This window comes from Protobothrops mucrosquamatus, unplaced genomic scaffold (genome assembly GCF_001527695.2).
Source record: "Protobothrops mucrosquamatus isolate PMUCROS unplaced genomic scaffold, P.Mucros_1.0 scaffold30, whole genome shotgun sequence".
Classification (NCBI taxonomy): domain Eukaryota; kingdom Metazoa; phylum Chordata; class Lepidosauria; order Squamata; family Viperidae; genus Protobothrops; species Protobothrops mucrosquamatus.
Window position 1 is genome coordinate 1,312,032 of NW_015386414.1, and position 20,471 is coordinate 1,332,502.

The following is a 20,471-nucleotide window of genomic DNA, read 5'->3' on the forward strand; positions in this document are numbered from 1 at the left end:
CGGGGAGAGAACGTATTATCCAAGTTAGAGTATAATCCAAAAGTAAAAAGCAAACTTCCAGGGTCGGTTCGTCTGCTTACAAGGCAAACTCACAGTTAACTTTAAGTTGCAGCGGTGGCGGCGGCTTCTAGCTTCGCTACGGCGAAGGCGTCCTGGATCGCGGAGAAGCCCGGGGCTCCGGAGGAGTTCTCACCTACATTGTCCACAAGGGACGACTCGGGAACTCAACTCCTACCTCGGGCAGCTCACCTATCCCCCTATGCCCAGAGGAAAGGTATCAAGCCGTTTGACAGCTGATGCAGGCTGTCAAAACGGCTTTTACGCAGAAACAGGCGGGAGCAGCAAACAGCTGCGTCCAGCGAAGTCGCCTGCCACCGGAAGTCCGATAACTGATTCATTATGACCACTGGCCTAAACTGTGGATTAGCTACTGAGTGTTATAAACACCCACCTGGCTGTTGATATCATGGAGGGATTGCAGAATCATAAGGTTGTGAAGGGTTCTGGAACAAAGGGAAATTGTTTAGTCTAATTGTTGCTTTCCTGCTTTTTGTAATCAGCTTTTGCACCAGAGAAATGTCATGCAAGCTTGGGAAATGTGTACATCAGGGGTCCTCAACCTTGGCAACTTTAAGACTTGTGGACTTCAACTCCCAGCCAAAGCTGGCTGAGGAATTCTGGGAGTTGAAGTCCACAAGTCTTAAAGTTGCCAAGGTTGAGGACCCCTGGTGTACATGGATGGGATATACTGAAGGAGGGAATAAGGGAGTGTATAGGAATGATTGATGTTTTTCTTATGATGTAATGGCTCTGTTGTCTGATTTTCATTGGCTAACAAAGTTTATAAAGCAATGCTACCAATTTCCTAATGCGTGGCACTTCTGGATGTAACTCTGCCAGCGTTCCAGATTGTTGGCCACCCAGCTGCTTAATTTGATCAAATAAAGTGCTGCTTGACCAAGAAGTCTCCACTTGGGTTATCTGATTAGATTGATATGGTATCTCAAGTTCAAATAAGGGACTGGGACCTTACAGTTGGAAGAGATTTTGGAGGTTCTCTAGTCCAAACACCCCCTCTCCTCCTAAGGGCAGGAGTCCTCAGACTATCCTAGACAAATGGTTGTCCAATCCTTATTTTTGAAAAACCTCCAGTGATGGAATACCCAGAACTACAGGAAACAGGCTGTTCCACAGTTTTCAAGCTCAGGAAATTATTCCTTTGGCCTGAACCTCTTTCTTAAAGTAAAGCTTTTGTCTATTGACTATTGTCCTGCCATCAGGCACTAGAGAAAATAAATCCATACTTCTTTCCACGTGACAACTCTTCAAATATTGGAAGATCGTTGTCATATCTCCCCTTAGTCTTCTCTTCTTTAGGCTAAGCGTACTCAGTTTTTAAAATCATTCTTCCTAAGATTTAGCCTCCAGGTTCCTGACTGTCTTTGTGGCTCTTCTATGCACTCTACATCCTCAATATTCTTGTAACCAAAATAACACAATATTCAAGCTGTGATCTGACCAGTGCAGTGTAGAGTGAGATTATCACTTCCCATGACCTCAACTTTATTCCTCTCTTGATGCAGCTCAGGATTGCATTGGCTTTTTGGGCAGCTTGAACATACGAATGGCTTGTGTTTAATCTGTGATCTATCAAGACACCCAAATCCTTCTCACAAATACTGCTACTTACCCAGGCACCACCAATATTATATGTGTATATTTGATTTTTCCTACTTAAGTGCAGAATCCTACATCTTTCACCAGTGAACTGCATTATATATTATATATATTAATCAAATTTATATAGCCACCCATCTCATAAAAACTGACTCTGGGCAGTGCACATTTTTGTTGTTGTTGTTGGAAAGGGCCCAATGTTAACTTTTAAATAAGATCCTTTTAAATCCTGTCTTCTGAGGTATTAACATTCTTACACTCATGACCCAGCTTTCTGATCTCTGCAAATATGAGCATCCCTTCTAGCACCTTATTTAAGTAACATAAAAACACTGAAAAGCATTGGACCAGGACTGAGTCTGGAGGTACCCTACTGCACACCTTTTTCTGTGGAGACATAGATGCATTAAGGACCACATATTAGATACAGTTGCTCGGCCAACTGCAAATACATCTGTTTTATAAAGAAGGAAGCTATGGTTAAGTGTATCTAATGCCTTACTGAAGTTTTAAGTAAACTACATCCACTACATTCCCTACTCTACTAATCTGTGTCAAAAACAACAGTAAGATTAGTCAAGCATGACCTGATTTTAATGAATCCATGCTGGCATCTAATCATCATTTTGTTTTATTCTTGCCAATCCATGTTCAATGATCTTTTCTAAGATTTTCCCAAACATTGATGTTAGGTTGATTGGCCAGTAGTTTTCTGGGTTCTCTTTTTCTCCACTACACAGGACTAGAATAATAGCTTTTTTTAAAAAAAAAAAAACTTGCATATCCCCAGTATTCCATGATGTCTTAAAGTTTATAGTTAGTGGTTCTGAGAATGTATCTGCTAGATCCTTTAACATCTTGATATGTAAACTATCCAGCCTTGGTAAATTGGATTCATTCAAAGCGTCTTGGTGTTTTCTCACTTTTTTGTAATCTGTTTTGACCCAAGCATTTATTTCTGCTTTCCATGATGCACCTTCTGATAGGTTGGACTACTTTTTTCCCCTTTTGTTAAAAAAACAGGTACAAAATAGGAACTGAATATTTCAGCCTTCACCATCTTGCCATCTTCTGCAACAGTTTCTTTTGACTTCTCTGTTCTTTCATATCCAAATAAGCTTTTTTTGTTTGTAATTTTTTGGTATTCATTGCAAGCCTTAGCTTTCCTAACCCCCATCCTTGAATGATATTTGCTGATATTTTGCTTTCTTCATATGCCAATTTTCCAATTTTTAAAGTTTTTGTTTCTCAGTTTATCAGAGAGCTCTTTATGCATGCAACCATGCCAATCTCATCAATTGTTTCCCATTTTCGTTTTGCTTTGGTAATTTTTGTGTTTGGGCTTTAATTATTTCATGTTTCACAATTCCTCAGCCCTGCTGATCTGTTTTTTCCCATTAGGATTTTCATCCACAGAATCTTTCCTATTTTTACCCCTTAGCATACTAAAATCAGCTCCCCTAAAATCCAGAATACTAATGTTCTATATTCAATTCTTGCCTGAAATACGGTGAATTCTAGAATTGCATGGTCACTGTCCGCCATGTTTTTGACAACTTTCACTTCCTCAAGGCCTTCTTCCTCTTAATAAATATTAAGTCCAATCTTCCTCTTCCTTTTGGACAACAAGGCCCTCTTGTGCCTTTCATAAACAATGCCAATGATTTCATTTTTTCCTACGGTTCTGAGCTATAGGATACTCTTGAATAGGTTTTATTCAATGAAAAACTGTTCATCTCTCTGTGAAAGATGCAAATGGATCTCCCATAAAAACAATAGCCAAGGACACTGCAGAGTCGCTTGGGTCTAGAGGTAAAATTACAAACCAGAGTTCCATAGGACTCTATGTATGGATGAGGCACTGGTTTTAAGAATAACCACAGAATTTAACATTTGGTAGAGCCCCCAAGCCCCAAACAATGAATGTTAGTAATAAAATTGCTGTTTTTACTAAGAGAGAAGGGGGGAGGGAGAGAGGGGGGGAGGGAGGGAGAGGAAGAGGGAGACAGACGGAGGGGGGAGAGAGAGAGGAAGAGAGAGAAAGAATGATCCCCAGGAGGAAAAGTCTGAGCTTATGTCTGCCTAAAAGCTTGTGTGCTATTTATACATGATTAAACACATACACGGGAGAGTACCCAAAAAACTGAGATGTTTCTAGCTTGTATGGAATATTTTGTTTCCATGATGGTGAAGCAGGGCAAGCAAGTAAGTTGCTGTAAGTGGTAGCTACTAATCCATGGGCACCTCCGGTCTATTTTTTCAAGTACATTTGTTTTGTGTAACTTGCACAATTCTGAGTGCCTGGCAAAGTGCCTTAGCCCTTTCAATGTGTGCGAGCAATTTAAGCTTCCCTCCCCTTTGGCATTTTAACACTGAACCTGACATGTTAAACACAGCCATAAATACACATTTCAGTGTCAAATGGGTGTCTAGGATTTTGGGAAATAGGCGTACAAAGAACCCTGTTTTTTCTATTATTTCCCGAGGCTGTTATACTATAGGGTCATAAAACAAGCCATGATTTTTTTCCTCCAATGCCTTGATGTCCTTTCACTTTTTTGGGATTATAACTTACAGCATTGCTAGCTAGCAAGTGACCATTTTGACTCGCCAGGTGTTAGGAGTTGCAAAGGGGAGGAGGGAAAATCAGACACCTCCTGCATTAATTCTTCCTGTAGATTAAAGTATCAGACACCTTATATTCTTATGGTATAATCTTCTACAGTCTTTGTTGCTGTTGTTAGTTGCGAAGTCGTGTCCGACTCATCGCAACCCCGTGGACAACAAAGTCTTTAGGATTCTCCAATAATTTCTCATCAACAACCATTTTTTTTAGCTATGACCTTTTGTTTAAATATGAGGGTAATTTAGGTGAGGACTAGGGCAAACTCCCTGTCTCTCAAAGCCCCTTTCCATATTTATTTTATTGCAACTTGCTGTGGCTGCCATTTTATTATTATTTTATTTATATCTTGCCTTTATTGTTTTTACAAATAACTCAAGGCAACTAACATATTCAACATACCTTCTCCTCCTATTTTTCTCCCCACAACACCAATCCTGTTGGGTTGAGAGAGAGCGACCCAGCTGGCCTTCATAGCTATGGTGGAACTTGAACTCAGGGTATCCAGCTTTCTAGACTGGTGCCTTAAGTACTAAACCAAACCAACTCTTTGAAAAGTAAATGGAAAACAGAGGATACAATCTGGCTAATGTTGGTGCTTTCTAAGGGAATAGTAGGAAACTAAAAACAAAATATTGGTTTCAGAAAGAGGTAGTTGTTTAAAATGGGCTTAAAAGCTACACTGAGTGTTCAAAGTGTCTTTCTTTCAGTACTCGTTGACCAGAATATAAGCCATGGGAAAGGGGATTCACAGTTCCTACACCCTACATTTGCCCCATACTGTTTCCAGATACCCAAATCTAAGAAAAGAAACAGCTGTTTCCTTCCATTCCTCTTCACACCATTTTGCCCCTTCTCCCATAAAAAAATCAAGGATATTGTTCTAAATCTCCTTGACATTAAAATATCACTGGAGGTGCACAGCACACAGAGAGATTAAAATACTATAAAGAGAAAGGAAACCCTTTGCTATAATTATCAATTCTTCACTGCAGCAGCAATGTGTTGGGGGAGTAGGGGTGGGAATAGGAATGGGGAGGGGAAGAGATTAAAAAAAAAGAAAAGCGACACACTAAAATTTTAATAGGAACCACTGCATTTAATTTAACAACACATTTTTTCAATTACCAGAATAATTGTTTTATTCATAAAATGAGTTTCCATAAAGAGGGTCATTTTCTTTTGCTTTTATTATTCATTTGTGCAACATATTTGAGGCATAATTCTCTGGCTCTGGAAGGGTGGGTTGCATCTGGGTAAACAGGGCTGCGTGTGCAGGCACAGATGTACGTGCCTGCAGCTCGGCTCCCCAAATTCCTGAGCGTTGCTCAGCAGTCAGATGGATCTCAGCGTACCATTTTAAAAGCTATTGCTTCTAAAGACTATTCAGTGCAAGCTGTTCACTGTATGCCAGTGCCAATTTGTAAAGGGCCTTTGACCTGTGGTGGTTTACAGTGAAATGTTTGCAACATAGCATCATCTTGTCGAGCTAAAAGTGATATCAGCTTGAAGAAAAGGAGTCTCCTAACACAGTTAAGCATGGAGGGCACAAAAGGCTGGAGTACATCACTACCACTGCCCTTTGTGCTGTGCGCACACAGTACTCCCCAGTATTCTGTTCAATTAAAGTGGGCTTTGCAGAGTCCCTTTCAGTCTGAAATTCATGCAACATAAGCATATATTAGATGAATCCCTCATTTTCATTATGAGAACCAACAGAGGAAATTTAAAAATAAAATGAAAATTATATTTAAAAATAATTGAGGAAAGGCTAGGCTCCCAAGAGTCCTGGAACCAGAAGCAAAAACGGTACGCGTGTATGTTTCACAATGCTGTTATATTAATGTTAGTCAAGACCCAAGTGTATTTAGTCTTTGCACAATTAGATATGGTAAGTGAATTTAGTGGAGCTTTGTAAAATTATCACATAGGCTAAGAGGCTGAATCAGGGTAGCTAGCGAATGCACAAAATCCATTAGAGTAGGAGATAAGGTCTCAGATTCCCAGACTCTGTTGCTAGAAAAAACTCCGCATTCCAGATCTTTTACTTCACCTCTTTTATAGGGCTCCATGAGTGTCTCATATCTAAGCACTTCACTTACAGGACAGGCAAAGCCAAACTGGAACTTCACTTGGGAGTTTTGAGGGAAGGGGATCCCAAACTAAATTCTTATATAATTTTATTTATATAATTTTAAACAAGTCACTGTGGCAGTAATGAAGGTAGAATGTTTTATGTAACCTCCATTCTCTATGACAGTTTTAGAATTACAAGCTCTCCAAAGCTGATGCCATCCCTAACAGACATAAGACGTTTGGATACAATGCAAGCCATAGAAGGAAGAATCTTTTCCTTCTCCTTCTTCCTCTTCCTCTTCTCTCCCTCTCTCTCTCCCTCTTCTTCCTCTTTCTTCCTCTTTCTTCCTCTTTCTTCCTCCTCCTCCTCCTCCTCGTTATTAAACGTTTTTTTAAAAAAAATATTTTATTATGTCCAATGCTCTTGATTGATAAAATCTGGGCCCTCTTTACTCACAAGCTTTATAGTCAATAATCATGCTACTAGTGTAATCCAACAGTGCAAGTCAACAGATATGTGATAATAAAAGTGTTTTGGCAGCTAATAGAGACTTTTGTGTGTGTATAACCACCCCACACATACACAGACATTCTTTCCCCCAATACAGCATTTGGTCAAAGAAAGAGGACAGGAATGAATAGATTAGACTTCTATTTTTGCAACAGAAATAATTCTGTTTTATTTTTGCAACGGTTGTATGAGACATTTTTTAAAAAAACACAATCCATCCACAATATACAAATAGGATACCAGAAAATCTATGTATAATTGGATATTTTTTTTAACCTACGGTAGAAGAGAATTGCAAAATTTGGAGAAATGTAGAGTTTGAAAAATAATTGCATTTCAATCTCTTTATTAGTCTGAGAAATGCAATTTACGTTGGTTTGAGTAAAAAATGTGACCTGACATATCCCATCTTTAGAAGAGACTGTGCTGTGGGTTGGGATAATAAGTGTTGTCTTTAGAGAAGTTGCAGTGTTAGTGAAGGAGAAGATGATTAACTAGATTACTATAGATTTTAGTTAAAATGCATTTCAGTTAACATTTCCTTTAAATAATAGAGATAGGGCCCTATGTGGTTTTGTAGATTGCACTGGAAAATTGACATTAAACATGAGCAAAACAGACCACTGATGGCATAGCTGGAATCAATAGACTTGGAAGAAGTTAGGGTAGATGCAGATTAAAGAGAGATTAAGGCAAACAAGAACTAAAATGAAGTAATATTGGCAAACCACAATCTATGTACTAGTGAATGTCTTACCATGTTTGTCAAGGCAAAAGAAGGAAAACACTGAGAACATGACTTCACAACCTTTCAGACAATCCAAGCAGGTATACTTCAAACTAGAATCTTTGGCAGCTTTTGCATCAACTCTAGACAGATCCAAGGAGCTAACTACTATATGTTTTACCAACTCAATTTTGATTAATGCAAAATCACTTTTTAACCATGAAAGCACTAGAGCAGAGAAGGATCCTTTTTGTGACCAAAATTTGACATGTCTAATTTGCCTTTCTCCCAATGGCTTCGGCCCCCTCTACAGGAAACACACATTTGGAATTCTACTGTGCAAGAGACAACTTGCAGGGAATGTTCTGTGATAGCAACAGCACTTAGCACTTAGACTTACAGGCCTCTCTAGGCAGTTTACAGAGTCAGCATATGACCGTCAACAATCTGGGTCCTCATTTTACCGATCTCGGAAGGATGGAAGGCTGAGATGACCTTGAGCCAGTCAGGATCGAACTCCTGGCAGTGAGCAGTGAATTAACCTACAGTACTGCATTCTAACCACTGCGCCACCATGGCTCTTATGAAGAAAGGGGGGGGGAAGGCTACACTACTGTCTTTTTTGCTGCTATTTTGATCTAGACACCTTCTCATCAAAACTATATTCCAGATTAAAGGGCTCAGTCAATACGTACTGGTACCTAACATTTAGGTAGGCCCAGGGGCTACCTATTCCATTAAATCAGGTAACACCTTTCCCCCCCTTTTTTTCACCATATTTCATTGCAAAATTTTCAATGGCTGTGAAGTATGTGGCTGCTTTCACAGGGAATGTTGCAGATGGTACCTGATAAGCCAAACATTTTCAATGCCACAAAAAAACAAATGAAGGTTCCCCCCCCCCAAAAAAAACCCAGTGAGGGTGGCAGTGGAGGAGACCAAAAGGCATGGGGTTGCAAAGGGAATGAAATATGGGTACATGTAACTTGGACAGCTGTAGGCAGCTGAATGTGGCTCCTAGCTTCTACATCCAGCTGTTGGCTGAACACTCTGCTAGAAGCAATAACCAAAGCAAATACAGCATGAGATCATCCTTGCAGAGGAGTGGACTAAAGTGGAGCATGGTCTGATTGCAGTTCTTAAGCCACGGATGCAGAGTAGCGGGGTCTCCTTCTGTCCAGAAGACGGTTTTGGTTTGGTGTTGGAAATGGGAACTATGGGAACAGCATAAAGAAAGGCAAACTTGCTGAGGGACACTTTGTATGATGTCATTATCAAGAGGTGTTATGCCACTGCAATAACAGTGCTGCTCGCTCCTGCTTGGCTCTGAGTGCTGGGGGTCCTTGCCTTGTTAGCATGTCCATACTCTTCAGAGGCCTTTGCATGGCTGTGGTGTGGGTCCTGCACAATGTGGTATGGTTCTGGCCTAACAGCAGCATCACCCAGTTTTTCAGAATCCCGTTGTCCTCCCAATGACAAACTGAATCCAGATCCTCAAAAATCAGAATCTGCATGTTGCTGGTTGAGACATGGCCTGGACAACATCCCAGTCTTTCAATTACTCTGTGCCGTGTCCGCTGAAACTTTAAATGGCTGATCGTAGTCATTCAAAGCAGCTGCTCAGGCTTCCCTTCTCAGCTGGCTGTTGCACATTTTGCTTTCTTGGTCTGCTACACTCCCCCAATGAAGCAAGATTTCCCTTCTGCTAAATATAGCTCATTTGGCCGGATCATATGCGAGTCCTACTTCCTAGCCACGGCCTCCTTTGGCTCAATTCCTAGCTTCACAGCTCCATTCACCCCTGGCCCATAGACGGCTGCCAAACCTCCTCCACTGCTTTCAAGAACCAGGAACGGGCCCAAATGCTGGTCTTTTTAAAACATCAGCTGGGAAGCTCAGGATGCTGCAAGGGGAAAACAAGCTTTCATCTTCTGGGACCCAGAAGCAGCTGGCACTGCTCAAACTACATGGTGAGGAACAATGTGCCTGGCACATGCTGCTTATGTGCATATGAAGCCATAGAGCCCTGCCCACAGAACAGAAACAATTATACACAAATGCACTTAAAGCACTGATGTGTAGTTATACAGCAATGAAATCCTGATACAATCTGGGAAAAAGAAATTATTTGAAGGTTGACAGATACTGGCTTCCTGGCGGGATCTGTACCAGTGCTTCTTTCTCAGGGACCAATATGCTGAAATGTTTCATAAAAGCAATTGGATCCTTTAATGCAGGGATGTCAAACTCGGCATGTTATGTGACGTGTCGTGACGTAACGTAACTTTTTCCCCCTTGCTGGAGCTGGGGTGGGCGAGGCTTCCGCTTCACGCATCTGGCCCGCAGGCTGGCAGTTTGACACTCCTGCTTTAATAGAACATATGCAAACTATGTGTAATGTGATCTAGTCCCACATATCCATACATAGAGTTGCAGTCTATCCTTAACTACAGAGGTGGACTCAATGTTTCACAGTCCAGCTTCTCTTACAGGTTTGTTGTGGGGAAAATGATAGAAGGAGTGGTTTATGTGCCAAGTTTTGCTCCTGGAGAAAAAATAGAATATAAATCCAACCCATAAATAATGGGAGAAGTAGAAGGATTGGAGCATCACATAATTTTACCGTTTCTATTTACAGAGTGAATATGTTAGAGGAAGTCATTGACTTATGACTGGTTGCTTAATGACTGTTTAAAGTTACAATGGACTTAAAAAAATGTTGCTTACAACCTGCTCAACCCGTACAACCTTCTCGAAGTTACAACTGCCGCACCACCCCTGTGGTCCCATGACCACATTTCAGGCACTTAGCAACCAGCTCATATCATGTGACCATGTGATAACACTGTAAGAGATGACCAGGCTGAGCCTGACGGAGGGGTCAAGCATTGTCATCAGTCATAAGTCCCTTCGTGCCCACAAGAGATCTAAGTCCAGAGTGAATTTCACTGAGCCTTATCTACCGCCAATTTGCTTTGACCATTACAAGTTCAGATTCTTGTAGAGAGCTTAAGCTTACAATAAACTTTTATTTTCATTTGAACTGCTTTGACTAGTGATTTCCTGCACTTGACAAACATTTTGCTATTGTTTTGCCATTTTCCAGCAAAGAACAACCATTGGATAAGCTGGATTTGGATTTACAATCGTGTGATTTGCTTAACCATCATTGTAAAAATAGTCATAAAATCAAGTGTGGTCACATGGTGACTGGTCTTAAGACTGCAGCGAGTTATAACCAAAATTCTGGGCTCACTTATAGTTGTAAGTTGAGGATTAGCTGTATCTACAGCAGTTGCAAGAGAAGGCGCTGCTTCCATTTTATGCTTCTTCAGGGCATTTCCACATACCACCATCCCCATTTTTCAGTACCTCAAAGCATTTTCAGCTATCTATATGACTGTCTTTACTCTTACTGGCACTAAGGACAGGCAGATGATGGATAACAGAGCATAAAAGCCAACCTTCAGTCATTACCCCACATTCTAAGCTATGTTAGCTCCCGAAGTAACAAAAATCTCCATGCAGGGGGGAAAAGGGGGGGGAGGGAAGACTAATCCTGTCATGTTATTAGTAGATATAGAACTTAAGACTTATATATCACTCCATAGTGCTTTACAACACTCTCTGAGGGGTTTACAATGTCAGTATATTGTCCTCAACAATCTGAGTCCTCATTTTACCAATCTCAGAAAGATGGAAGGCTGAGTCAACCTCGAGTCAGTCAGGATTGAACTCCAGGCTGTGGACAGAGTTTCTCTGCAATTCTGCATTCTAACCATTGTGCCACCACTACTCTAACCACCAGTAGAAGCTGTTTGTATACATCTAAGAATTTTGCAAAACATCTGAGCTCTTTGTAGAAGATTTCCTGGTGGCAGTGTTATTTTCCCTGTATATACATGACCAATGAGAGCACACATAGTAATTGTCTAGCCAGGCACCGTCCCCAAAACTATCACCATAGACGAAGATGTGTGTGTATGAGTGTGCAGGGAGTGATGACTCAAGTCTTGTAGAGTGTGATAGGGTACAAATAAGAGGAGATAAGAGTTCAAATCGTTCTGTTATTCTTTTTGGTAATTTCTCTCCTCCCTTACATTTAGTCTACTTTAATCACTCTATGTAGTTTTTTCTACTGTACTATCAGCAATGCACTATTTTTGCTTGCTACATTTCATAAATAAATTAAAATATAAAAATAAATAGATAAAATTGAGGCTATGTAAACAGAGTAAATCAAACCCTGTAAATGATTTTTTTTTAAAAAAAACAAGGACTCCTAAACTAACTAGGAGTGAAACTGGGTTCATTGCATGCCAATGAGATCTACTAGACTAGAGGAATGTTTCTCAATCTTGGCAACTTGAAGTTGTGTGGACTTGAACTCCCAGAATTCCCCAGCCAGTACTGCTATACACAAAAGGGCCATTAGACCGCTTATTCCATCAGTGAGCAATGACAATGTATTCAGAGTTCTTCTACCTAGAAAATCTATCTTGACAGGTATTTCCAGGTTTAAAATCTGACACCTCTGATTTTTCCCTACAGTTAGTCACAGAATACCCTAAGCCCATGGTGGCAAACCTATGGCACGCGTGCCACAGGCGGCACGCGGAGCCGTCTCTGGTGGCACGCGAGCCATTGCTGGGCCGAACTGTTCCCCCTCCTCTCCGCGCATGCGCAGTCTGGGAATAGTCGAGAGGCTATAAAAGGAGCAACTTTCTGCGGAAGCAGCATTTGCTGCAGACAGCTTGAGAGCGAGCACGAGTCGGAGCGGACAGCGAGCGAGAGAGCGAGCACGAGCCGACAGCTCGGTGGCTGTGCCCACTTGGTGGCCACGCCCACTCGGCACCCGGCGATGCATAAGTGGGTTTTGCGTTGCAGTTTGGGCACTCGGTCTCTAAAAGGTTCGCCACCACTGCCCTAAGCAATCCATAGCTTTGTGCCTTTATTTAAAAAATGAAACATTATTTTTTAAAAATCAGGAACTGTACAACATCCAGTTAGGCTGTACTTCAAGAAAAGAGGTGGCAGTATAGTTGATGGTGTGGGGGAAGGACCACTGCTTTCTTGTTTGTGATTCCTCCCTTCTACTCTCCTATTTTAATAGAGAAGTGTGAGAAACATGGCAAACTAGTTTCTCTTGCTTTCAAACTGCTCTCATTGGAAACACACACACACACACACACACACAAGTATAAAGGGAAACCACAATTACACAATAAGCTACTAATAAAGGAAAATATTTATAGCTCAGAGTTGAAATGAGGGGTCCTGGTGTTCTCTGAGCTTGGTTATTTTCTTGTAGATGTTTTATTATCCAAATAAGGTAACATGTATTGATGATGTTACCTAGTTTGGGTAACGAAACGACTGCAAGAAAATAGCCAAGCCTAGAGAGCACCAAAGACCCCTCACACAAGGAAGCTGTCCTAAAGGGGAAAAGAAAGAGTACCAAGAGAATGGATTTTGTATGTGCTGGGCCAGTGAGACATGCCATACCCAGGAGTAAAGCTGGTATGATTTATATGTTCAGTAGAATTAGATGGATTTCAAAATCAAAGTATTCTGCTCTCACCTAAAACCTAAATAGAATCAAGTAGCTTTTATTTAACGATGTGTGTCTAGCACATAAAGCAATTTAAAATGGTATAGCCAGACAACTGCCCTGGAATAAGGTAGTTCGTCTTATAGGAGCACAGCATGGAAAACTCAGTTTACAGAGACTTTTAACCAGGTCTTAATGCATCCTATCATGTGGGGATTGTACATATGTCTGCTCCTGGACACAATCCTGCTGTGATGGCACCAGCTGCAATCCTAGGGGGGGGGAACCAATGTAAAAAAGCTCCGTTTGCTTTTCGTCTCTAGAGAGCAAGATGCTTTTTTCCCCCTGTGATTCAGTGCTGGGGGCAAATTGTACTCTGAGTTCAGCCGGAGGAAAAAAAAAACATTACACACGGATTACTGATCTGACATGATGGGAAAGAAAGTACTTTCTCCAGTTAGTAATTTTATTTTTTGTTTCTTTTTTGTAATGAGGGGAAATTGCTACTTCATGGAATTCCAGGAAGCTGGGGGAGGGAAGAGGATTGGTAAACAGGGTGATCAGCAACATATTTGGGATCGGAATTGCTAAGAATGGGGTGGGGTAAACAAGGGTGACATTAACCTATAATGAAAATTATTTAAGGAAGGAATAAATGATAATGTGACTGGGGGTCAGTGTGTGTTGTGAGAAGACATGTTCAGTTGATAATTAAGGTCCAGATAATTTACACCTTATTAACTGAAAACAAAACATTCAATTAGAGACATGGGAAAAATAAATTCTAGCCTAGGCATATTTTTTCCCCCCAGAAACAAATGAGGAATATTGCTTTTAAATGTCTTTATTTCTATGCATGTTCCCTGAAATTACACTATATTCTTTGATTCCAGGATGCAAAGGTTTTGATTTGGAGGTGATTTCTCTCCTTTCTTTCATAAGAGGAAGTATTTGTAAATACTTAATTTGCAAGTGAAAACAATGCAGCAGGCTCAACCAGTTCAGGATTCTATTATCAGTAGCATCTGTAGACTGGGCCATCCATTTTGAAGTCTTCTTGTGGGTGTCCACAGCACCCATAAATGGCAGTGAGCCATTCACTGGTATAAACTACAGATTGTCTTGGGTGAACCAGCCAATGTACATAAAAACCCAATACGCATGTCATGTTTTAACCCAATGAATGAATTCAAACAATGTAAGATGGCTTAACTGGATAGAGGAAGACTTTCCTGGTTGTATCACTGCACTTGAGGAACCTCTTCTAAGAGTTTTTCCACACAACTGGACCAGCAGGTAGGAGATGTGGCCGTAATTCAGCCTCCCCAGTTAGAAGACAAAGGATGGGAGACCACGTACAGGAAAGTGAGGTTCTCTCGAAGCAGCGGAGTAGGAAAGCCTTTTGCCAAGGGTAGGGTTAAGAAATTTAGCTCTGATCTTGAGAAGGAGAAGGCAGAGATGAAATGATTATTTGGCCAGGGAAATAGACAGCGGGAGAAAGAGATTCAGAGCAATCCTGTCCTGAGCTTGTTAGGCATTGAAGGCTTTGTTCAGGCTTTCACAGTTTTGTTAATCTATCCTACAACAACCCAAGATCATTCCTTTTGACCTGATCTCCCTTGAAGAGGTGAGAAGTCGAGAAGAAGCAGCATATGTCATGGCTGCTTTGCTGTCAATCACATGTATCAGGAGAAAGGTATCAATACTAGAGGTAGAACATTCCCTAAATGTGGGTGCCCACACAACTCAACCAGTTCACTTGAAGTTTGCTTTCAGAAGTCAGATGAAGAGATTCCTATTTATTTATATGCCTGGAGGTTTTAAATACTTGGCAGTCTCCGAATTATTATTGTTTTTTTTTTTTGCAGAAAAGCAAATCTTTCACAAACATTAAACAATTATGAGTTTTTATAATCTTACTTATACTGGTTAGATTGTTTTTCAAAATGCCAACTGCTTGCTGTGTTTGCCATTTTCGATAGAAAGCTAGGAAATAAATTTTAAATGCAAACATGCACAAAAATACCTAAGAAAAAGCATGAAGGCGTGCAAATATACATTCCTGTGTATTCTACTCATTCAAACCTCTTATGCATGCAAGTATATATGAAGTTCCATTTTATTCCTCCTTCACGTACAGATAGAACAAATGAAGGAACAAAACAATAAATTTAGAGCCATTTTAATAAAAGAAGGCAACCAGACAAGTCCAGAATGAGAGATGGAATTATCCTCAGGGTCAGTGTTTCTCAACATTGGCAACCTTAAGATATCTGGAATTCAACTTCCCGAATTCCTTAGCCAGATTTCTGAGAGTTGAAGTCCACATATCTTAAGAGTTGCCAAAGTTGAGAAAGACCGCTCAGGGATCAGGTCCCACTCTTAGCATCGGTACAACGGTCTATTCAGGAAATTCCCCCAATAGTTTGGGGATTGGGAAAGATGGCTCTTCTTATCCACTCAGAGGAACATTCATTTCCAAGTAGTGTGCTACCAGGTAAGTGAGAAGTAGATCTCAGCCATGGCTATCTGCTTCCCTTGCCCTTTGCTGCATGGCAGGCCAAGCAGTGCTCAGTGCAAAGGCATGCTGGGCCAGTGGTCCTATTAAATAATTGGATGCTCAGCCTCAATGCAAGGAAGAAGCAGGTGGGGAGGTAAAGGCAGGGCAGAAAAGCTAAGGCTGGTAGCATGCTGGGCCTTGTAGTCATGCTGGGGCTGGAGGATCCTTGCATTGCCTATGCTACATTTTCTGCTTGTTAAATGTCAGCATGTGGTTAGGAGACATGAATGTTTCATCAGCTGTTAGGGAAGAACCTCTGCTGATTAAATGGCACAGGCTGGGGGGTTAGGCATGCAAACAAGGACTCTGTGTGTGTGTGTGTGTGTGTGTGAATGGGTACTGGAAAGTACTGTATGATAAAGAGCACCCAGGGGCATTCCATTAACAAAAGATGTGTCATGTGTGTGTGTGCACATGTGTGCTCATCAGAGATGTGGAAAAAGATGGTTGTATAAGAAATACACAAGTTAGGTCATGTGCCCTGCAGATGAGTAAGAGTTTCAGCTATGAGGAATCTCAATGCTGGAACAGTTAGATGCCTTTTCTCTTTCTCTTAGATGCCTCTATGGCTAAGGATGTTTTCCTTTGGCTGAGTGTTTCACCGGGCCATCCTGCTGGTTCCCTCCCTCCCACACGTGGAAAGCCCATATATACCTTAGAATATATTGACCTCTTCGGGTATCATAACAATGCTATGCTGACATCCTCTAAGCCTCAGCTTAGGCGTCTTGCCAGTTCCAGACTGATTGAGTAACAGAATAAGGGAAGAGAACTTGGAGGTCTTCTAGTCCAGAGATCCTCAACTCCTGGTCCATGGACCGGCACTGGTCCATGGCATGCCAGAAACTGGGCTGCACAAACAAGCAAAGCCCCATTCACTGGTCCATGGAAAAACCTCTCTCCATGGAACCGGTCCCTGGTGTCCAAAAGGTTGGGGGCCTCTGTTCTAGTCCAACCTCCTGCTCAAGCAGGAGACCTTATACTATTTCAGACAAATGGCTATCCAATCTCTTCTTAAAAACTTCCAGTAATGGAGCACCCATAACTTCTGGAGGAAAGCCATTCCACTGGTTAATTGTTCTAACTGTCAGGAAATGTTTCCTTAGTTCTAGATTGGTTCTCTCCTTGATCAGTTTCCATCCACTGCTTCTTGTTCTGCTTTCTGGGGCTTTGGAAAATAGGTTGACCCCCTCTTCTTTGTGGCAGCCCCTTATTTATTGGAACATTATTATCATGTCCCCTCAGTCCTTCTTTTCACTAAATTAGAGATAGTGCTAGCACTAGCACTTAGACTTATATACTGCTTCATAGTGCTTTACAGCCCTCTCTAAGCGGTTTACAGAGTCAGCATATTGTCCCCAACAATCTGGATCCTTATTTTACCAACCTCAAAAGGATGGAAGGTTGAATCAATCTTGAGCCATTCAGAATCAAACTCCTGGAATAAGCAATGAGTTAGCCTGCAGTACTGCATTTTAACCATCACCAATGCTCTTTCCATATGACATTATACTATAAAATAAAGGATATTAAAGCAGGTGCCAATGGACCTGGGTTAGTTGCTTGCCACTGTTCACACAACTATTTTCTTGTCATTTGAGGCCCTTTGGGCTATAAACGGGATCCCAGACTGGGAGGTCCAACGCTAATTGGATGCAGAAATCTGTGCTGGATAAAGACAATGGCCTGCATGTGTAAACATATGGGAACAAGTCACCATTCAAAGGCAAGAAGAGTAATGGGCTATTTAGTTCCATAGTGAGTTGCCTTAGAGCTGCTTAATCACACTATTCAAATTCAAGAAACATTCCTAGATTAGATCAATATGTTGGAACAGTCTATATGTATCACACACCAATGCCCAAGTAATACGAGAGTAGGACATTGATAGCTATTGTCATTGAATACTGCAACAATTTACAGGGTAGCAAAAACACAAAGAAAAAAGTAATAAAGATGAAGTTCTGCCCTGAGGAACTTGTGATATAAATATGAATTATCTTCCTGTTGGTTCCAGGGATTTTTGTGCAGTTTATATCAATGACAAAGGCACCTCATTTCTCTGAATATATATGTAAAATACTTCTTCTAGGCTTATGTATTATGAGATAGATATTATTTCTCCATCTTTATTCACAAAGATGTTTCTTCAGAATGCTCTTCTCCACATTTGCCCCAAAGCACTATCCTCCCCTCCCCCACAAGATTATAATGTAAGCACAGAAACTATATTATTTAATGGTAGGTAAGCTTGCCGCACCCAATGGGGACAAAACTCATCCTTTTAGAGAGTATGCTATCCCAAAAATTGGCCCTTGGCTTGTCTTGAAAAGGCTAAGCAGGTTAGATCTGGATTGTAGTAGGATGCCACTAGGAAATCCCACAACTGTAGGCTAAAATGTGAAGTTGAAGTATGTCTAGTTTAACGTAGAGAAGGATGAGGGGGGACATGATAGCAGTGTTCCAATATCTCAGGGGCTGCCACAAAGAAGAGGGAGTCAAGCTATTCTCCAAAGCGCCTGAAGGCAGGACAAGAAGCAACGGGTGGAAACTAACCAAAGAGAGAAGCAACCTAGAACTAAGGAGAAACTTCCTGACAGTTAGAACAATTAACCAGTGGAACAACCTGCCTCCAGAAACGGTGAATGCGCCAACATTGGAGGTTTTTAAGAAGAAACTGGACAGCCATTTGTCCGAAATGGTATAGGGTTTCCTGCCTGAGCAGGGGGTTGGACTAGATGACCTCCAAGGTCCCTTCCAACTTTATCATTATTATTATTAAAACTAAAGAGCTGGCCATCACTGATAATGAGTTTAGCAGCAACAGTACATTATAAGTCACCAGGCACAGCAGGGCAGATCTTCCAATGTCCCCTGAGGAGGAACTGGTGGCTTGTCATCAGTGGTGGGATTCAAATATGTGAACAACTGGTTCTCTGTGTGGATGCCGCTTCCGGAAGTCCATTCTGGGCTTGGGCAACAAAAAAATTGGCTACCGGTTCTGCTGAACTGGTGCGAACTGGCTGAATCCCATCACTGCCTCCTTCCCCCCCAAAAAAACCCCCCACACCATCCTTCCACATGGCTCAAAGTCATTAATTCAAGGGGTATTTACTTTTATTTTAGCAGAAATTGGGTAATTCTTCAAACCTCATGGCAGAAGGTCATTGGGATGAACTGCAATATAGGGGTAGCAGACTATGCTATGAATAAAAAGGACTGGTTCAAAACTCCCTTTACTCAATAGTGTTTTTCAGGAAGGAATTATTCTCTTAGTCCCAGTTTTCCTGCCTGCACAGTGAAGGACTGTATTACTGAACTACTTTTCAAGGCTGTGGTCAGTAATAAGGTAAACAAAGCATTTAAATTTTTAAAACATGGCCCCAAATCCTAATCATTACTGTTACACAAAAGAAGGTTCATCTGGAGCTTTACAAAATTACAATTTTTAATAGCTAGAAAATATGGCTAAAGATGAAGGCTCCCTTTCTCCTTGTTGGTAACGCTGACCTCAGTATAGAGCAGGGGTAGTCAACCTTGGCTCTTTTATGACTCGTGGACTTCAACTCCCAGAATTCCTGAGCCAGCTAAGCTCAGGAATTCTGGGAATTGAAGTCCACGAGTCATAAAAGAGCCAAGGTTGACTACCCCTGGTATAGAGCAATAGGACCGTGCATGCTTCAAAACTGATTGGAAAATGAGGTTTGGACTTCAGAGACATCTCTGCTATTCATTAAAGCTTCCTGTCCCATTCAGACATCTGCATGAACCTCAGGGGGGAAAAAAATACTGCTTTAAGGACCTGATTCATTAAAGCTGGCTCTCCAAGCAGCCGCATCTCCCCCTTCTCACATCCCAGATTTCATGGAAGATTGAAAAATTCCAGATTTAATTAACAGCAGAGAGGTTGCTGCACTCATATGAAATCCAAAGCATTTATTCTAAATCATTTTCAAAGCATGCACAGCCGTACCAAATAGGAGTTCAGCTTCTTTTCTGTTCCTGCGTAGGCCTATTTTAGGCAGGTTAACAGTGTGACAGAGTTGGAAGGGACCTTGGAGGTCTTCTAGCCCAACTTCCTACTCAAGCAGGAGACCCTATGCCATTCCAGACAATGAACAGAAATTAATTAAAGTGAACAATGAAATATGCTTTACTGCTTTTGACCCTTGGCACAGGTCTCCTCCTAAATGCTCCAAGAAAAAGAGAGTTGCTACCGAAAGAAAAACTCCATCTCTGCCTTTAAAATCCAAGCAACATCTATGGAATAAGCTAGCCACATAGAAAAGGCATTTTTCACAAGGAAGCAGCGTTCCCCCAATTGTTTATCTCACCCATCCTGGTGACGTTCCAAATGCACGATTCAAAACTGTCATAGCACAGAACATCTGCCCTCGAGGGATAATTGGCTGGTGGATTTTATTGCCTCATGCTGTGGCCGTGGTCATAGAAAGGATAGCATGGGAAGAGAGTCAAACAGATGGACAGAAGACAGAACTATCTATGGCTAATTAGTTTTGGTCACCACGATGTAAAAAAGATGCTGAGACTCTAGAAAGAGTACAGAGAAGAGCAACAAAGATGATCAGAGGACTGGAGGCTAAAACATATAAGGAACGGTTGCTGGAATTGGGTATGTCTAGTTTAACGAAGAGAAGGACGAGTGGGGACATGATAGCAGTGTTTCAATATCTCAGGGGCTGCCACAAAGAAGAGGGAGTCAAGCTATTCTCCAAGGCGCCTGAA